The sequence below is a fragment of the Corvus kubaryi genome, unplaced genomic scaffold (genome assembly GCF_017639235.1).
Source record: "Corvus kubaryi isolate FWS band 111438036 unplaced genomic scaffold, C.kubaryi_AGA036_p1.0 37398, whole genome shotgun sequence".
Taxonomy (NCBI): Eukaryota; Metazoa; Chordata; class Aves; order Passeriformes; family Corvidae; genus Corvus; species Corvus kubaryi.
In genome coordinates this window covers 27,521,184-27,539,751 of record NW_024581137.1, presented here as the reverse complement: position 1 = coordinate 27,539,751, position 18,568 = coordinate 27,521,184, and positions in this window count along the sequence as shown.

The following is an 18,568-nucleotide window of genomic DNA, read 5'->3' as shown; positions in this document are numbered from 1 at the left end:
GCCGCCGCCCCCCGCCGCCGCCGCCGCCGGCCGCGCCGCGCCATGGCCGCCCGCGCTGCCGCGGAAGGAGGAGGAGGAAGGAACAGGGAGGAGGGGCGCGGGGCGGTGGCGGGGTGGAGCCGCCCGGCAGCGGCGGGAAAGCTGGTGGGGGGACGGGGCACCCCGTGTGGCCTGCCTGGGGATGGGCCACTGCTGCTGTCCGGATGCTGCTGCGGAGCCCCTGGGCACCCAGCATCGTCTGTTCTTTCCGGCACACTCCTCGCAGGGCGGCAGCTGTTTGTCTGAAAGAGGCAGGCTTTGCCTTGGGGGAATAGGCTGTCATCCTCCGAATAACTTAAAATGTTTATTTACGCAATACGAGCGAGAAGTGTAAGCCTCTTGAAAACCTCTGGGGGGAAAAAAAAAAAAAAAAGGAGGAGTGGGGGTGGAATGCAGATGATGTTACTTTCGAATTATAAAATCGTTAAGTCCAGCCATTAATTCAGCACTGCATGTTCGCCACTAAGCCATGTCCCCAAGTGCCACGTCCATCTGATTTCTGAACATTTTGAGGGATAGTGAGTCCACCAATTCCCTGGGTAGCCTATTCCAATGCCTGACCACCCTTCAAGTGAAGAAACCCTCCCTGGCAGAATCTCAGGCCATTCCCTCTTGTCCCATCACTTGTTCCTTGGGAGAAGAGACTGACCTCTATCTCATTGCACCTTCCTTTCAGGCAGTTGTATAGAGTAATAAATAAGGTGTCCCCTGAATCATCTTTTCTCCAGGCTAACCAACATCAGCTCCCTCAGATTCTCCTCATCAGATTTGTGTTCCAGGTCCTTCACCAGATCCTTCACCAGCTCAGTTGCCCTTCTCTGGATGCTCTCCAGTGATGCCATGAAGATTTTTTGCCTTTTCTTTTATACCCCTGCTATACCTTTTTTGCAACTTCTGTATTCTTAGTGCTTTTCGCCTACATTCTTGGACTTGTTTGTCAAGCTGAGTGACTAAACATTTTAGAAGCTTTGTAGCTAGGGATCAGTGTGCCCCAGACCCCAAGGTCCTCTCCAGAACACATTCTGTAAACTAAGATAGAATCATCCAGGAGAAGGCTCCTTGGGGAGGAGGGCTCACTTGAGCCTCTCATTGGGGAATCTTTGATAGATGTGCTAATTAGTAAGACCGATAATGCTATACCAGATCTTTTGGGGTGTGCATTTTTGTGGGGTGCATTGGGGTGCATATGACCTAGACGTGTGCACCTAAGGTTCCTAAAAATAAATACCAAGGCAAAATCCCTTTTCCCCTTCTAACCGTGTATGACTCTTGATTTTAAGACCAAGAAAAGGCATCACCAGCACCTCAATGTCTTTCTTGTAGTGAGGAGCCCAAAACTGAAAACAGGACTTGAAGTATGACATCACCAGTGCCAAGTACAGGTGGACCTTAAATGCATTCCCCAGCTTCCCAAGTCAACAGCCTTTAACTTCACTGTGAAAGTGAAACCTAAAGGTGAAAGGGATGGGAAGCAGAGCTGGTTCCTTGAAACAGCAAGTCAACAGTTCAAATTTCAAAATATCACAAATGGTGGAAAGTAAATCTAATCAGAGAAAATTAATTGGAAAAAAAAAAGGGAATATATCAAAATTTAAAGCACTTTTCCTCCAAGCAAGTTCCTATTTCATCATATTTTCCACTGTGCAGCTAGTAGAAAGAAAGATGAACACAAAACAAGGCAAACTATTTTTTCTACTTTCCTCTGAATAACCTGTATTCCTCAATTCGGAGGTTTAATTTTTATTAAAAAATTAACAACATTTTATGTGTCCCTTTTTATTCAAGAGGATTGTTACTAGATTAGGTACTTCGTGTTATGATTACCCCATAACTCAGTGAGAAAAGCTACCCTTTGAGCAGAGAGGTGCTCCCAAAGATGTCTGATTGGGTGGGGTGGAGGTCCGCACTCAGCTTCCCCCTGTAGCACTGGCATTGTGAATATTCCCTTGCGCAATGTAATGTGAAGCAGGTCCAGCAGAAAACTGTTGAGATGGTGTTTTCCTAATGCAACTTTGGTAATAGAAGGGTACTTTCCAATATGGTTGCAATTATGTTAACTCCCTTGATTAGGGCACATTTTATAGAGTCCTCTTCCTTTTTCCCATTCTTGCATCTGAATATTTCTCCCTTGAAGGGCTCCCTGAAAAGCATTCTCTATCTTGCCAGCAGGACACCCTCACACATCCTCTGATGGGACTATTGCCAGCTGCTCATCATCCATTTCAAAAGGATGGCTCCTGCAGGTGGCTTAGAGGGAAAGAGCCCTCTTGGGATTAGCGGTGAAGTACCTCAGTGTTCACAGTACGGTAAAATGAAAGTGTGTTTTTGCCATTCTCCATATGGGATTTGAGAAAAAAGGAGAACAATTGATGACTATGTCTGAACTGGGGGATCTCAGGATAAGGTCTGAGGGTGTGTTTCACACCCAGTTTTCTGTCTGGCAGGACGTGGGGAGTCTTTCACAAGCCCCCTAGTCTGGATAGTTGGGAGTAGAACAGCAAGAAATTCACTTGCCCATGTAATCTGGCTGAAATAAGCCCATAATAACTACCTTTATAGTTTTTGAATTGATAAAAGCAAATCAGAGGAACCAAGTGGGTTACTCTGTGGCTTACCTTCAAACACAATTGTGATTTGCCATGCTAAAAATAAATTCAGATTGTTTTGACTACTTCAGTATCTTCTGGATGACATAGACTTAAAAGCTTCATGTATTTTTTCATTTAGGGGAGAGCTTCAAAATGTGCTGTACAATCTGTCTACTATGATGCGTTCCCAGGTCTGACTAGGTATTTTAAATACTCCACTGTAAACATTTACTTAAAATAAAAGTCAGAGAAAAATAACATTTTTTTGTGGAAAGTGAAGGACAGATGAGATGCGGTTTCCCCCTGTCTCTACACAGCCACCCTAAAATGTGGAAGAGTCCCTCCACGTACCATGGCATCTGATCCTCAGTGTAACACATGGTGGACTACCCATTTAAGTACTTCCAAGCCTTTATATTCCAACCATATGGAAGGTATTTGTTAGGAGACAATGTGAAGGAGGTAGTTACATGCAAACAAAGAAGCGTTTAGCCAAAGCAGGCCATTTAAACACTGGTTTGCATTGCAATATCCACTATTGAAGCACCTGCAGTTGTCACTCAGGGTGCAGAAATAAGAAGCTTTGGGCATGAGGTGGGGAGGAGGGAATTCAGTAGAAGACAAAATGTGGGAATTATGTATAATATCAGCAAAATTGAAATGCAGACTTCTTAAAATACAAAAGAATAAAGATCTCTTGTGCAATACATTCCTGAAAGACTTGTATGTTATGTATTCCACTGCTGACCCTGGGCTTGGTTCTTTCACTTGTCCCCAGCCATCTATGTTATGAAGCACTTCGTTTGTTAAAAGCTGTCAAGATGCTATCTTGGATTTCGAACAACAGATTCGAAATGACTGTGTTGACTGTCCTGTGCTAAATTAGAGTGAATAAAATTGAATTCTCTTACAATAGAGATGTGCAGCTATTATGCTGTTACAAATACATTATGAACTGCCTGATACCGTCAGCTATTTTATGCAATTTGTTGTTTTGGCTTTGTTTCTCTTTTTTTTCCCTTAACTTTCCACTTCATTTTATATTTCCGTAATCATTCTCCTTCTTATAATTTCAAGCCCTTCTTGTCAGTTATTACTCTTTATGTTGCTGTATTAGAAGTGTGGGGTTTTTTTAAATTTTGTTAGTTCAATTTTTCTGCAGCTGTACCTCAAATACTTCGCAGTGATGGATTTTTCCATCACTGAATTCCTGCCCATTTTCTTTACCTCTTGTCATATTATTTCAAAGTTCTTTTTTCTAGCCCACAACAGTTTTTGTGTTATTGCCTTGTCAGTAGGATGTCATCATCTGCTCAGATGAGGTTCAGCTGAATTCCAGGTACTCTTCAACTTCAGCCTTATGTATTAAGCCTGAATTATTTTGCAATGACTGGATTCAGAATAGTTTCTGACCTTGCTCATCATCTCATGAGAGCATTGCTGATAATGTCTCAGTCCAACTCTTCGGACTCAAAACTATACAGTGAAACTCATAACAATGAGCTCTGTCTTGAGCTCAGTATGACTATTATAATCAGACTATAACTTTCCAAACAGAACAAATGTGTACTGAAGGAATTACGAGCTGCTCAAAATATGTATCAGGTATAGCAGATCCATCTTAGATCATCTCATTCTCCTCTTGCTTTCTGTGGTTTAAAAAAAGGTTAGGAACATACGACAAATCTTCATTAACAACCCGATCCACAGTAAAATTGCAGGACAGCACCACCACCTCTCTAAAGTGGCCATGTAAAGAGAAAATTTGTTTGCCATGAGTTTCAGATGAACAAATACCACTCTAGGTTATAATTTTGGGCTTTACTGCTGTGTATTTACCAAGCTGGATAAACATTAAAATCAATTCTTGATCCTGAACTCTGATTTCATTGCTCCCTCTAACAGTCTCTAATTTGGGGGCCATTGTAATCACGACTGGGGGCTTTGCTCCCATCTTCCTGCCACCACGCTTCTCTGAGACCTGTCAAGCATTTTAAGTAGCATGCACTTTCCCACACTTCTCAATGAATGCTGACATACCTAACTTAAAAGGATTACTTTCTGCTGAGAGGAATTGTAATCTTCTTTTCCTGCTCTGCAAATCCTCTAGTAAGTGAAAAATAAAGGCCAAGATCTGTGCTGCTGTGCAGGGCAAATCACCATCTCAGAAGGTATAGAATAAAACAACAAATCTAAGATTTACTTGTGGTCACGCTTGTCCAGGAGCTGTGTCCCTGGCTATTAACTCATTGGCATCTGCCATCACTATTTCTGGTGCTTTGATATTTTCTGGGTTAGTTTCTAGCAGCTGTATGAATACATACACAATTGCTACCATGAATGGTGTTCAGGACAAAACACTTCTCTCAAAGATGTCTACAAAAAGAGACACAGAATTGCCTTAACTTGAACCCAGTTTTTAACATTATGTATTCTGTTGACAAAACCCAGAAACACACATTTTAACTTATATACAAAAACTACTGTTTTTTCAAACTGCCTAAGGTCAATTTGCAGAATATTTTCAAAAGCTGGCATGGAAGAGTGTGGCGGTGATGGTGGTGAAGGTTTGTGCTCCAACAGTGGGTTGTGGGTGGTATCTGACAGAACAACAAAAGCCCAAATGTTCCTGCTACCTTGATTTTCACCCATTCATCTCAAGACCTTTCCTCAACACATGGTGGTTGTTGCAACAAATTGGCTTGTGGGTGAGGCTGAGGGCTTGGGTGATTCATTTTCAACTGAAAATGAAGCCACAGGTTATTCTTTTGCAGTAGTCACCTGAATGCTGTCTAAGAGAGCCTTCCCCATGCTCTCCCACCATTCCCTTAAAAGACCTGCAAAAGGTGGGACAGTTTGCCAATAAAGCTTGTATTGCTGAAAATTTAATTTTGTTGTTTCATATTGCAAAACATTATCTTGCTTCCAGTCATTCACAAAGTAGATGAATCAGGATTAGTGTCCACTCCCCCTTTCCATTCACTTATTAGACAGCCAGCTGTACTCACAAGGTGGATGAACACCAGCTTCAGCCTTCCTCACATGAGTTTTCTTTTCCAGTACTACACTGCTGCAGTAAAAAATCCAGACTCCAAATTTATGGGAAGATCTTTGATGTACCTTTCTTCATCTAATCCTACAACTCTCAGGTCAAGGTGAACAGACATGTCCTTTGCTAATTCATCCTAAAATCCGTTGTTGATACTTGGAGGTGTCTGTCATGTGTTTTTATTAATTCTTAGTTGTATTTCAGCCCACTCTGATGGATGGCTGCTTTCAAACTGCCAGTGAGGGGGCTGTGTTAGTTGTAGCTAATTCCTCCTTGGATAAATTCTGCAGCGTCAGCAGGGCTGGAACACTTCAGTTGGACATGGGAAATGCCCTTCTCTCCCCTACCTTCCCAGCCATTCATGTGGGACAAATGAGTCTTATTGTTTCAGAGAAATGAGCTTTGGATTTTTCCTTCAGAGGAAGTGGGGTTTTTTGTATCCTGTGAGCTAGGATTATGTGACCTTTCTCCTCTTGCTTTCTGTGGTTTAAAAAAAGGCTAGGAACATATGAAAAAGCCCCATTTAATCCATGTTCTCGAGTCATTCACTTCCCAATTCTTTCTCCCATGTCATCCTTTTAATTTCTTTCTGATGCTTATTTGTCAGTTCCATAAATCCTGCTGAAGATCACCATCATTAAGAAACTCCAGACTCACCAAAGTTTGCCTAGCATAAAATTCCTCAAAAAATTGTCCAACTGCCAATCCACTGTGACATCTGAGGCTGGGAGAGCAATCTGCTCTGACTTCTCATAACCAATAAAGTCTTTGCATCAAAGCTATTCTTTTGTATGAAAGGTCATTCTTCAGGATTTCTCAGGGTGCTCCAGGCTGCTATTTTCACTGCCTTTGCAAAGTTCAGTTTCAATGTATCAGTCAGTATTTGAGTTTTGCAGGTGTTGCTATCAGCTTACACAACAATTTCTTCAACTCACATCCTGGCTGAATAGGTTTTTCTCCTGGTCTTCTGGATCTCCCCTAGAAATCATCTGCATGATTTAAGCCATGAGTTGAAAGCACAGGAAAATACAGCTAGTCTCATTTAGAAGTAGAAAATGAAAATAATGGACTAGGTATTTCTTGGGTTCTTTTCAGTTTACTTACAATGCACTTGAAGACCCTTTTCTGCAAGGAAACAGGAAAAAGAAAAACCAGACTATTTTATTCTGCATGGTTCCACTTCATAGATCCCATCTAGTTGTTTATCCAAAGAGAGTTCACTTTCCTTTAGCTTGCATTCAGGCTATGTGTCCTCACTGCTTTCTGCCTCTGAAACCACTGTTGAGTCCCCTGTTTGTATTCAAATTCCTGGGAAAGCCTTCCCTTCTTTCCTCTAAGATAATTTTTGCACTGGTGTTTCATATGGCAAACACTTTGGCAGGTGGCCTCTATTGTGTTAGCTCGTTTAATCCATAAAAGGCTTAATCACTTCTTTTGCATAGCATGCCCCGAATCTGGCTAGTGCACCCAGCAGCTTCAACCTGTATTAGACACACTTATTAGCAGCTAACAGTATGTTTCAGCACCACATATGGTGTCACTTGCCATATGGGTTTGACTATGAATATCCCATCTCTACTCTAGTACTGAAAATATAGCGATAGGAGAAAGGAAGAATTTTTTTGCTGTCTACATAGTTTCAATTTCAGGTGAAGGAAGCTGTGTCTCCATTCTGTAATCTACCTCTTTCTTTTGCCTAACACTCTTTTGGGAGTTCACATAGGAAAAATATGTAAAGTTTGCAAGCGGTAATGTACTATTATTAATGGCACTGCACATCAAATAACATAATGAACAGGTATATCATTCATGTCTGGAGCCACAAGGGTAGAGGATGTGAAGACAAAGCATAATGTACTATGAGGTAAAGGTGTTGGGATTTGCCTTTCTGTGACCCAGAGTTCTGTGCTACCCAGGTTCTCCCAGCCGAATTATATGGGTCTTACTTCTTTCCACAGCCACTGAACTGAAACTGGAATTAACTTATTACCAGGAGCTGCTAATAGTACTAAATCTTTGCAACAGAAGGAGAAGGAGCCAAGACAACATGTCAGAGTGGGTTGGACAAAATGCAAACAGAAGCTGGAAAATTAAGCCAAAGCAGCGTGGATCTGAAGGTGGGGAGAACTGGGAGACAAAAGCATAGAAGCAGAGAATAAGCCCCTTCTGCTTTTACCTCTTTTCCTCTCTGGTAGCCAAAACAAAACATCTCTTGGGATAGCTAAATAAGATTCAACCCTAGTCCTGACCATGTCACCAGCCTTCTGCCTTGCTGTGACAGCCACGGTAGAAGCTCACGGTAGAAGCTGCTCTGCCCTATCCCAGAGAGGATGATGTGAGATGAGAGCTCCCCTGCCAGCGGGAGAAAAGGGTGACCCTACTGACAGCCATGGCACTCTACTGTCTCAGGTCTCAGATGATTTAGGTAATGCATTTGCTCTTGCCCATTTGCCTGTGCTTTATTTTCTGTCGGCTGGGCTATGCCTCGACAAACGCCTGTGCTTTTGAGAGAGTCTCTTAGAGAAATTGTTTTATTTCTGGCTCACATTCAATTCTAGCATCTGGAACTAGGGTGGCTATCCTTAGAATTAAGAACCTCTGTCCCTCACCCAACTTTTCAAAAAGCTCCTAAATTAATTTACACAGAGCACAATACTTATGCTGAGGCACCTTCTCCTCGTAGCCCAGTCTTGTGGGAACAGTCTTGTTCCTCCAGCCCTTCTAGACAGTCTAAAATCTTGAGGTGCACTCACAGCCTGCTGTCACAGGTCTAGAAGAAAGCAGTATCACTAACACTTTCCCCTATTTGTCTCACAGACTGGGCAGAACTGTCAAATGATATTCTGCTATCACCGCACACCTGCTGAGGGCATCATAAAACCTTCAGACAGATGTCTGCAATTCAAGCTGATCATCATGTCCCAAAGAGTCAGGTGGTATGAGACTACCAGTATGCAAAGTAGGTGCATCTCTGGTATTATTTGGTGAAACCAAATATTATTACTTGAAAGCTGATGATGGGTGAGCATCTGAAGACTTCTCTCAACCCTCTGCCAGCACCTGTACAGCATATGAGTGAAGTCCTTTCCTGCTGGCTTAGTCCAGAGGGAAGCAGATAATGGGTTCCTGTGTGCCCTCAGTGGCCCCACTGCAACTCACTGAAAGACTGCAGTTATTTCAGGAACTCTGTCCCTCTTTTGTCACCTGCAAGTGACCTGGAGCAATAATTCCCTCCCGCCAGCATCCATAACTGCAAGTTTAGTGGGTGACTCAACACTTCCAAACTAAATAGCCAAGGACCTGTAGCAATCTGTCCAGGCACCTTTTACTTCTGTCCCTGTCCACCTGAGTCTGTTAGAACTGTGTGTGCCAAAACAACCTCCTCACACAGCTCCAGAAGTCCCACATACTTATGCAAAATGTCTAAGGTCATTGCCAGGCATCCCATGTCTGGTTGAGGGTGGAGTGTGTGACTGTGGTGTGATTGGCTTTCCATCAACAAGGAGTGTTGCCAACTTCTCCAGCTCAGCAAGGAACCTCAGGATAAGCTCTCTGGAGCCATGGCCCTGAAAAAGTATTTGCCACCATCTCTTGTGCCTTATCACTGGAGAGAATGAGTGCCAGCGCTCAGTGTCTGGTGTCTGCTGGTGCACAAATTGCAAACACAGAGCTGGACATTGCCCCAGTGGAGTTAGCTTATTTGAATAAACTTTTTTTTCCTGGGCTTTATCTGTCCTTCATCTTCTAAAGGAGCAGATAACTGTTCTCCCAAGAGATGGGAAAAATTATCAAGAAATAGTGTATTTCATTAGAAATGCAGTGTTTGGGAAGTAAGTGTTCTGTTCCCTGTTTTATAGTCAACTGTGTCATACTCCTTCTTGTAATACGCTGAATGAACTCCACCACAAAAGGATTTTCAACATTGTCTTCCTAGAATAGTTTCAAAACCTCAAAAATAGCTTTCATGAGAAGGACTGCCTGCCTCCCAGAAGCATGCTAGAGAATTTTATCCTTTGCACTTAAAAATTGCACAGGTCAAGAGAATTTATATTCTACTACAGAAAACTTGGGAAATATTGTCTACTATGCAAATTAATTTAAATGCAGCTTAAATCCAGTCCATAGGACTGTTAATGCTTCCAGCAATCCCTTCAAATCACTTTAAAGTGAAATCAAAAGGCTCTTTTAAAAATACATCAAAGTTCTTTGTGATTCTAACAATGTTTTAGGAGTAAGCTTTAAAAGGTACTAACAGCACTGAGTGCAATAAGCTCAAACCTCTGCAAAAGCCCACATGGTACCTAATCAGTACCTGGTGCTGGATTCTAGGGGAATATGTAGATGCAATACTCACTAAGTGGGAAACCTAGGAAGAGTCACAGTTTCAAGAGATGTCCTGATTGCATCTGTGCTCCCAAATCACCATGATTTCCTTTTTGGGGCAAGGAGAGGATATGTGGCACAAAGGGAATCATTTGAAGAGTCTATCATGTTGCATCTGACTTTCTCTTATTCTTGAGCCCTAGGTACCTAACCTGAGGCACAGCTGCTGTTCATGCTGCTGGCTTTACTGGCAGGCAGAATCCTATTGAAAAATTTGTGGGTGCATTCTTTTATCAAAACAATGGAACACAGTAGAATTCTCCACCTGATCTTACAAAGCACAAAACTGAACTCACTGTAATTAGTTCTGTTTTAAAAATATTTTCATAGTCAGTTGTGTTGCACTGTGGCTCAAGGAAGTCAAGAATGTAAAAATAGAGCCTAGTGTAGGAATAGCTCTTCTTTCCTTTTATTTTTTAGTATTGATAACTAGAATTATCCTCTCCATTGTATCAGTGCAAAGAGTCTCCAGATCCGACCCTACCTTTAATAAAGGTAATCTATTACTCCAAAGACTTACAGGCACATCTATTAGAGAGTTAGGTTTATGCTACCATACAATTAGAAAGTACTCTATATTTAAGGTCTTTCTGTCATTTGTTAAGATCGATCTCTTTTTTTTTTTTCTATTGCTGTTGTTGTTGCAGGAGTGAACTCATTACAAATAAAGCTTGCTTGATGCTTCCAGGGAGGGTAAGGTAGTAATTAAGTGAATTGCACACACCTCTACCTGCCCTTACCAAAAGTAGAGATCAAAAGAATTGGTCAGGGAAAGGCCACATTTCCCATAAACACACAGAAGTTTCTGCATACCCCTGAGGGACAAAATCTCAGTCCTAGGACTCTCTTTGCATGTTCTAGCATCCTCCTGTCCTTGTGTCTCCTGCTAAGTAGCTATCACTGAGTTTTCAAAAAGAACACATCCCCTTCTCCAGAAGAGATGCGGTAAGGGCTGCAGTCTGCAAGATTTGCAGGTTCATGACAGGTTCATGACCTCTGTTATGCTCCTAAAGTTGGCCCCTATAGAAACAAAAGTTGGTTGGTCAGAACAGGAGAAGCCTTTTGATCCTGCCTATCTTTTTGCAACATTAATAATGCTCAGGTGTCCCCAGCAACTGCTCTCCTATATGCACACACTTTACACTGACTGTGTTTCTGAGCAATTCACAAGGCAGCAGGTACTGGTGGAATCTGGTATAGAGGGGAATGGACTGGAAGTTCAGACAGTTTGAGAGAGGTTAAAACACAAGAAAAAGTCCAAAGAGAATACTTGCATACCCTTGGTGGATGGTATGTTCTGTCATTACATATTTCAGGCTAGTTACAGAGCTTTGCCTGATGGTGACAAAACCTCCTACATGTTTAAACAGAGCTTCACAAAATAAGGCCTCAAGGCAACTGGCAACACTGTTAAAAACCATATATCCAGGTTAAATGACAGAACATGGACAGACAGATCACTGTGATTGGATTTCTTTTGGGAAGCTCCTGTTACAAAGTGGCAAATCAGTCACCAAATCCACTAAATCCCTCAGGACAGTAGACGAGCCCTTTGTTCACGTGCCACAGCAAACAGCAGCAAGAGCCTGAAATTTTTCCATGGGGAAGCATGCCACAGAAAGGGTGGTAATGGCTGGCTTGGCTGATCTCCAGGACAGCTCTGTACCTACTCTGCTCCAAGAAAGCAAGGACCCAGGCTGAGGAACAAACACTTATACTGCCTTTGTGGAACTCAAACTCTTGGCTGACATTAAATACTTATTCTCAAATACTACCTCCCTTGGAAACAGGTAGGAACACAAAAGAAAATTTCCCTGTAGCCACATAGAGAATGCAAGCATAGGGACAGGTTTGCACGAGCAGTAGCTCTCTGCCTTACCCCTCTTAAGCAATTTTGGTCTGATTCCAGATTGGCTTGCTTTCTTTGCACAGCTGGCAGGACACTAAATCTCTCCCTTGGTAGAATGTGAAGGAAGTGGTGGCTGGCTGTTTTTACCTTCCTCTCTTCACTGATCACCTCCTTTCCTGCAGTAACTTATCGGCCCAGTGCCCCTTTCCCTTCTTCTCTCATGGGTTCTTGGCAGCGATTCTCCTTCCATCATCTGAAATGTAACAGCTGGACTGGGAAGGTAGGACTTTGTGCGAAGTGTTCTCACATCCCAGCAAAGACAAGGTGGTGACGGCCCCAGCAGAAATCCTATATCTCCTCAAAATGGCTTGGCATCAGCAAAACTGTGATTTGAGGAAACTCAAATTTGTCTGCTAGGGTTGTCGGTGCTCACAGGAAAGCCTGTCAGAAAGGGAGATTTCTTCAAGATAACTGGGTGATGGAGCAACATCACTACTGCATACATTTTCCCTCAGGCCTTTGCAGAACTAAGGTACATTTTTTACAGCGAAACTTGTTCAGCAGTGAGGGCACAAGGTGGTCTCCAATGGCAAAGAATGTCATGGCTGCCTAAGATGTTCAGCACAGTCCAAAGCAGCATGAGTTCCAGCTCTGCCAGAGCAGAACTGGGCTGTGTGTGTGCACCTGACAAATGTAGGAAAACAAGATTATTTGTAGCAGGATGTTGAACAGACCGGGAGGAATTAAGATCTGAATTGACCTAAACACAAGTGTGTTGACAAAAGTAAAGTTTCACTAGTATTTTGGCAGAGATCCTTCAAGAGTCTGTCTGACTCACCATCTCTTGAGCTCCTATATTCTAGCCATCATCTTTCTTCTTCTGCACATTTCTCACTGAGTTTCACTAGTTTGTTGAAGGGTACAACTTCTTTCCAGGAATCATCATGTTTTATATGCTTCTGATACCCAGAAGAAGGCATGGTGCATTGCAGTCACAGCCACCAGTTGTTTTGTATCCCAAGAGTTAAACATTTTGTAAGCTGCTTCCCTGACTGAAGGCTAGGTAGGAAGAATACCTTCAGGGCACTTATTAGCATGCTGTAGCTCCAGCACTATTACCACACAAATGTTTTACTGGGAAAAAGCAGACCAGCTGCCCTGAAACCAGTTCTGTACCTGCACCTTGATGTCTGCACTTTGTACTGAAACATGGGTTATAGAGAAATATGAATAAAATGTATTTGCTTGTTCAGTCTAGCAGCCAACTACCTTGAGCCAAGCCAATAAACCACATTTTTAAAAAAGCCTTTTGCTTCCTGTAGAATGCTGCTTTGTTTGCCATCATTGTTTGGCAAATAGGAAACGGCTTATCTCTTTTTCCCAGAAACTAGTGTGGCTATAAAAGAGCTCCAGAAACTTGTCAGTCGACTAAGAAAAAAATATTGGTTTAACAGCCCATGCCAGGAAATTATCTGAACATTTGGAAAGAGAGAAGGTGTAAAAATTAGTTCACTGGGCTATGCCATTCTTTTTTGACTATCAGTTCAGTTCCAATTCTAGGATCTTATCAGGTATATTTTCCAACTACAGTAACCTTTAACATTAGAGCCTTCCAATATTAGATATTTCATGGTTAGCTGCAAAATTAGCATTCAGCCCTCCAGTGCAAAATGTACCATATTTTTGTTTGATTAATTTGTAATTAAAATTTAAGCAACTATGCCTGGTTTCTAGCAGATGGAGGCAAAGGCATAGCTTTGACCCTAGTTACAGTTTTGTTTAACCCCCTCCAGAGAAACATAGTTACTGTGCATTAATATACAGCCTTTCACTGCCAGACCTGTTAGTGTACATTATGGACTAATAATAATAATTATATTGTCAAACAATTCAAACTGTGTAACAATACAAGCTCCTCTGAAATGTGAAGCGCTATAGGTAATGAAACCTACTTTTCTTTATACAGTCAGCTCAAACCTCTTTTTGAGCAATCTGGTGTTAAATAATGGGCCTCATTGCCCCCTCCTCCAGGAGGAACCATAGGAGGGAGCAGAGTGGGAGGAAGTCTCCAGGAGATTTTTCCTTGTGCATAAGCTTTTGCCTGAGGGTGGAGTTGCTCATGCCCTCTCCTCCCACGCATTTGAATGGGGGTGCAAAAAGACACTTCACCTGGAGGAGATTTTGGTGAGCATCTCAGGCTGGCCTGGATCTGGGCTCTTTTTGGCATGCCAAGTTTGTGGTTCACTGGTTGTGCAGAAAGAACAGTCTTGAAGCATAGCATCACTACCACAGCAATATCTGTTCCTCTTTAACAGGGCTATGGATGTTGATGGCTGTGCAGTGCATTCTCTAGGGCCACAGCAAAAGCTCTGTGGTAGGACATGGACCTGTTTTGACTTCATTGCTAGTAAGTGCCCATTTCTAGAGCACAGTTTTCCAGTTCTGTATGCCACAGATTGACCCAGTGTATCTAGGTGACTTTTCCTCACTAGCACCTTTTGTTAATTTAGTCCCTCACTGTAAACTAGAGCTGTGAGAGCAGGTAAAGCTCTAAGTCTCCTGCAATTTCAGTATGGTAGAAGCTGAAGGAATCTGGCAGATGTTTTCCTAAATCTGACCATATGCTTGTGCAGAGCTAGTGCTATGAGCAGAAGTCACAGGGTGCAGTGCAGCACTGGCATGAAGATGAGAGCTTTGAGAGGCTTTGTTGGTGGCTCTCCATTTCCCACCTTTGGCCCAGAAGTTGTTTCCCCACAGATGAGACGCTGCAGTAGCTACAGTTCCTGACAGCTCCTGCGAGCCACCACAGCCGATGGGATGGCTCTGCCCTGGCCCCGGGCAGAATCACACGCAGGCTCTGTGGCAGTGGCTGAGGGATGACAACCTCCAGCAACAAGGCAGCAACAAGCGGGCAGGGACACTTTAGCAGCTGCTGCTGCCTCGGACACCACCGTGGGATTGAGGACACTATGGAAAGTTTACACCGGCAGATAGAGCTGGAGGTTATCTGGAAGATATCATGAGGCTGGAGATAATCTTTTCGAGTGACCTATGCCAGATGCAAATCTGCTGTTCCAGGTCAAGGCCACGTGGCACAAACCTCAACTACTTTTCCCTGTAAATCTTCAGTCTCAGGTACACCCAAGTAAAGGTGCCCTCACCCATTTCCTGGCTCCGGCCGCTAGCTTTTGCTTCACCGCTTACATCCTCAGACTCACCGGGACAGAAGGTCCCGGGAGGAGGGACCCGACAAGGCAGGTAGGTTCACGGCGGGTCTCCGCCCTCAGCTGAGGCCGCCCGGCCGGGGCCGGGGCAATGGCGCCACCTGATGGAGCCGGTGCGCGCAGCAGGGCCGGCCCGGGGCCGGAGGGCGGCGCGGGAGCCGCCATGTCCCCGCCGCCACAGCGCCCGGCCTGCGGGACCCGGCCTGCGAGGGGCGAGGGGCACAGCGCGGCCCGGGGGGCACAGGGCAAATGCCAGCCAAGGCAGATCCTAGGGGTGAGAACCCAGCCTGAATCTTCACTGGAATTTCCTGGGGAAGCCTGGGATCCGAGGTGCCCAGGTGAAGGGCACACACACTGGACGCCTCTGCTGCGTCCTGGTGTAGCTCCCTGGGCTTTGTTAGAACGGACTGCTGGAGCCTAATTCATCACACTGAAAACCTGGCTGAGCCATCCGAGTGGGACCGAGCACTTTTGTTACCGATAAGAGTCCCTCGTATCTGGACTCTGGCCCCCGAACTACTTCTCCCCCCTCTCCGAGTTTACCTGCTGCCATAGCAGTGCTGCTCGGAAGGGATGGGAATCCTTCCGGGGGTGCTCAGGGTAACTTTCACTCTGCTCTTCCCTGCACTAACCAGATGGAACAATGATTAATACTAAGGCAAAAAAATAACCGTGATCTAAAACATTCCTAAGGAAAAAAACAAAAAACCAAAAAAAAAAACCCAAAAAAACAAAAATAAAAATAAAAATAAAAATAAAATAAAAATAAAAAACCCCTGAAGAGACCTATTAGTTCATTCTGTTTGCCCCCCAGCAGTCAGAAAAACAACAGTGAACAACAATTTGCCCTCTAGCACACTGTACTGTACTGTGTGCATCCAGATTCTCCTCCTACTTAGATTGGTATAAATCAAGAAGCCACTGGAGTTACACAGGTATAAAAGTGGCATTATCAGTTCCTGGGTCTCTTTAAATATTACTGAACCCTACTGATTGTTCTTTGTTTGCCTGTTAGAAATTATTGTTAAAAAGGCACATGATTTTATCCTTAGCACTGTATCATGCAAAGGGGTTCTTTCATTTGTTCTGATCTTTCTTTTTACTTCTATTATTTCTTTGAAGAAAATACAGGATTATTACCTCAATCTAGCCAGCTGGCCTGCTGGGGCTCCCTCTGCTCCATCGGGGGTTTCTGTTTTTACTAATCCTCTCTTTATGGATAATCTTTCTCTACCTTCTAATGACTCTCAGCTAAGGAGCGTATTTTGTTATTACTACCTGTTGTTTAGAAATTCATTTTATTTGGTGTGGGTGTTGCTAATTGTTTGCTAATGAAAACCTTACTACAATCAATATGGTTAGGATTGTGCTGGTCTTCATGTTAATTAACCCTTTCTTCCTATCTGTTCTGATTTAGGTTTTCCTCATGGACTTTTCAGGTTTTAAATATCAAGATTGATTTTATTTTTTGAGGTCCAACGCACTGATGGGTAGCATAGGGAATTTTATTTCCCATTAGAGGTTTTAAAAAGGCAGAAGTTGTCATTTCGTAATCTGCAAAATGTTTGTACATGCAAATGCAGGGATGTCTAACTGGAACAAAATATGTAGGAAAATCTACAGCTTAAGACAAGGAATGGAGATCATCCTGTTTTACATAAATGTGGATAATCTCGAGTCAGGAAAGACTACATATTCTTAAAGACTCTTCATGTTCCTCTATCATACATGCTATTTAGATACGATATGTATCCCCTTTACACACAGAGAATGAAAATAAGTCCTGCTTATTAAAGAATTTACAGTTTAAAAGATCAACAGCATTAGGAAGACAAAGAGAACAGCTGTGCAACATAATGAAAGTACAAAGCTTGTTGGTTACCATTTCCTCCTCTCCCTTAATTTCATTCCCTCAGCCTGACCTTTTATCTCACTACATGCCTTGCAGCCACCTTATCAAGAAGAATAATGGATTCAGGGAGGTGATGCCCCAGCCCATACATTGCCAAAAACACAGGATCTCTGAATACTAAGGTATATACCAAGACTGGGGCCTTTAGAAAGAAAGTGCAATGCAGCATGCATCTCCTTGGGCAGAGATGCCAGAAAAGCTCACACACACACAGACACACACACGCACTTTGGGACAAAGATGAAATTTCAAGTGGCATAAAGTGGAACCCACCAGTGTCACCATCCCTCTCTTCTGTGGGAAGGGAGAGATGAGGTAACCAACAGCTGACATGGGTCCAGATGCAAGTAGTGCCCTCTTTGGGGAAAGCAGCAGCTGAAGGCTGACACTTCAACCTGGAAAACCCAGGAGACTCTTTCTGATGAGGGATTTATGAAATCTGACTTTTGACTCTGCTGAGGGTAATTGCAGCTCATCTGAGACTACACATCATTCCACTCCATGAAGCCTCTGAGTGGCTTTTTGAATTAATTTTACCTCAAACAACAATTGTTTTAAAAAACCTGATCCAGAATGCTCTATCTCCAGTTAGAATACCATGGCTCAGAACAGTCCTTAGCTTTGTGCTTTGTGTGCTGTATACTGAATTAGATACTGGAATAGATGAAGAATTCAGCACTGTAAATGACCAAAGTAAAACCAGGAATACTACACTATTGCTGCAGGTAGCAGCTGGGACAAGCAAAGAAGAAATACTGAAAAAAGAGAGGGAGAGAAAGGGTCATATCATAAAGGTCTAGACAGCTTTTGTTTCCTTGCTTCAGTATCATCGCAGTTGCTGAATATTATTGTGCTTTAACTCTTTTTCATTAGAATCTAGACCTTTCTGAGTTTCTCTGACAGTCAAGGCATTGTGTTAAATCACCAGGATGTTATTCAGCTGATCTTTCCTTAATAATAATGTAAATGTCTTTATTATTTTTTCCAGTCACCATTGCCAGTTCTGCTGGGTGCCAGAAAACCATGCTACTGTGAGTGACTAATGGCACCCAGCCAGTCTTAAGTAACTATATTATACATTTGTTCATTGATGCTCAAAGCAAAAACAGGTGGCACTAACTTTTCAAACCTGGCTTCAGCAAAGACTCAGTTCTTTGAGCAACTAATGAGCAGAAGGAGGGAAAAGAACGGTTGGGAAGCTGGGGCAAGTCAGGAATCACTCTAGGCATCCCAGAAAGCAGCATTCCAGCTTCCTTGGATATAGATTCTGCTACTTCTATGGGAAAGTGTGGGAGCGGGAAAAACCAGGTAACCTGGATAATACAATAGAACTGAGGCACAGCATGAGCACCAGTCCAGGACCTGCTGAGCTGCATGCCCTCTGCAATGACCCCAAGCTAAAGGCCATTCTCAGAAGCAGGACTGAAGAGTAGTGACAGATTGGTGACAGACATGTGACTTCAGCCCAGCTGGTGCTGAGGCTACATTGAGCTGCCTTGCCAGGCTCAGGCACTGCCAAAGCTT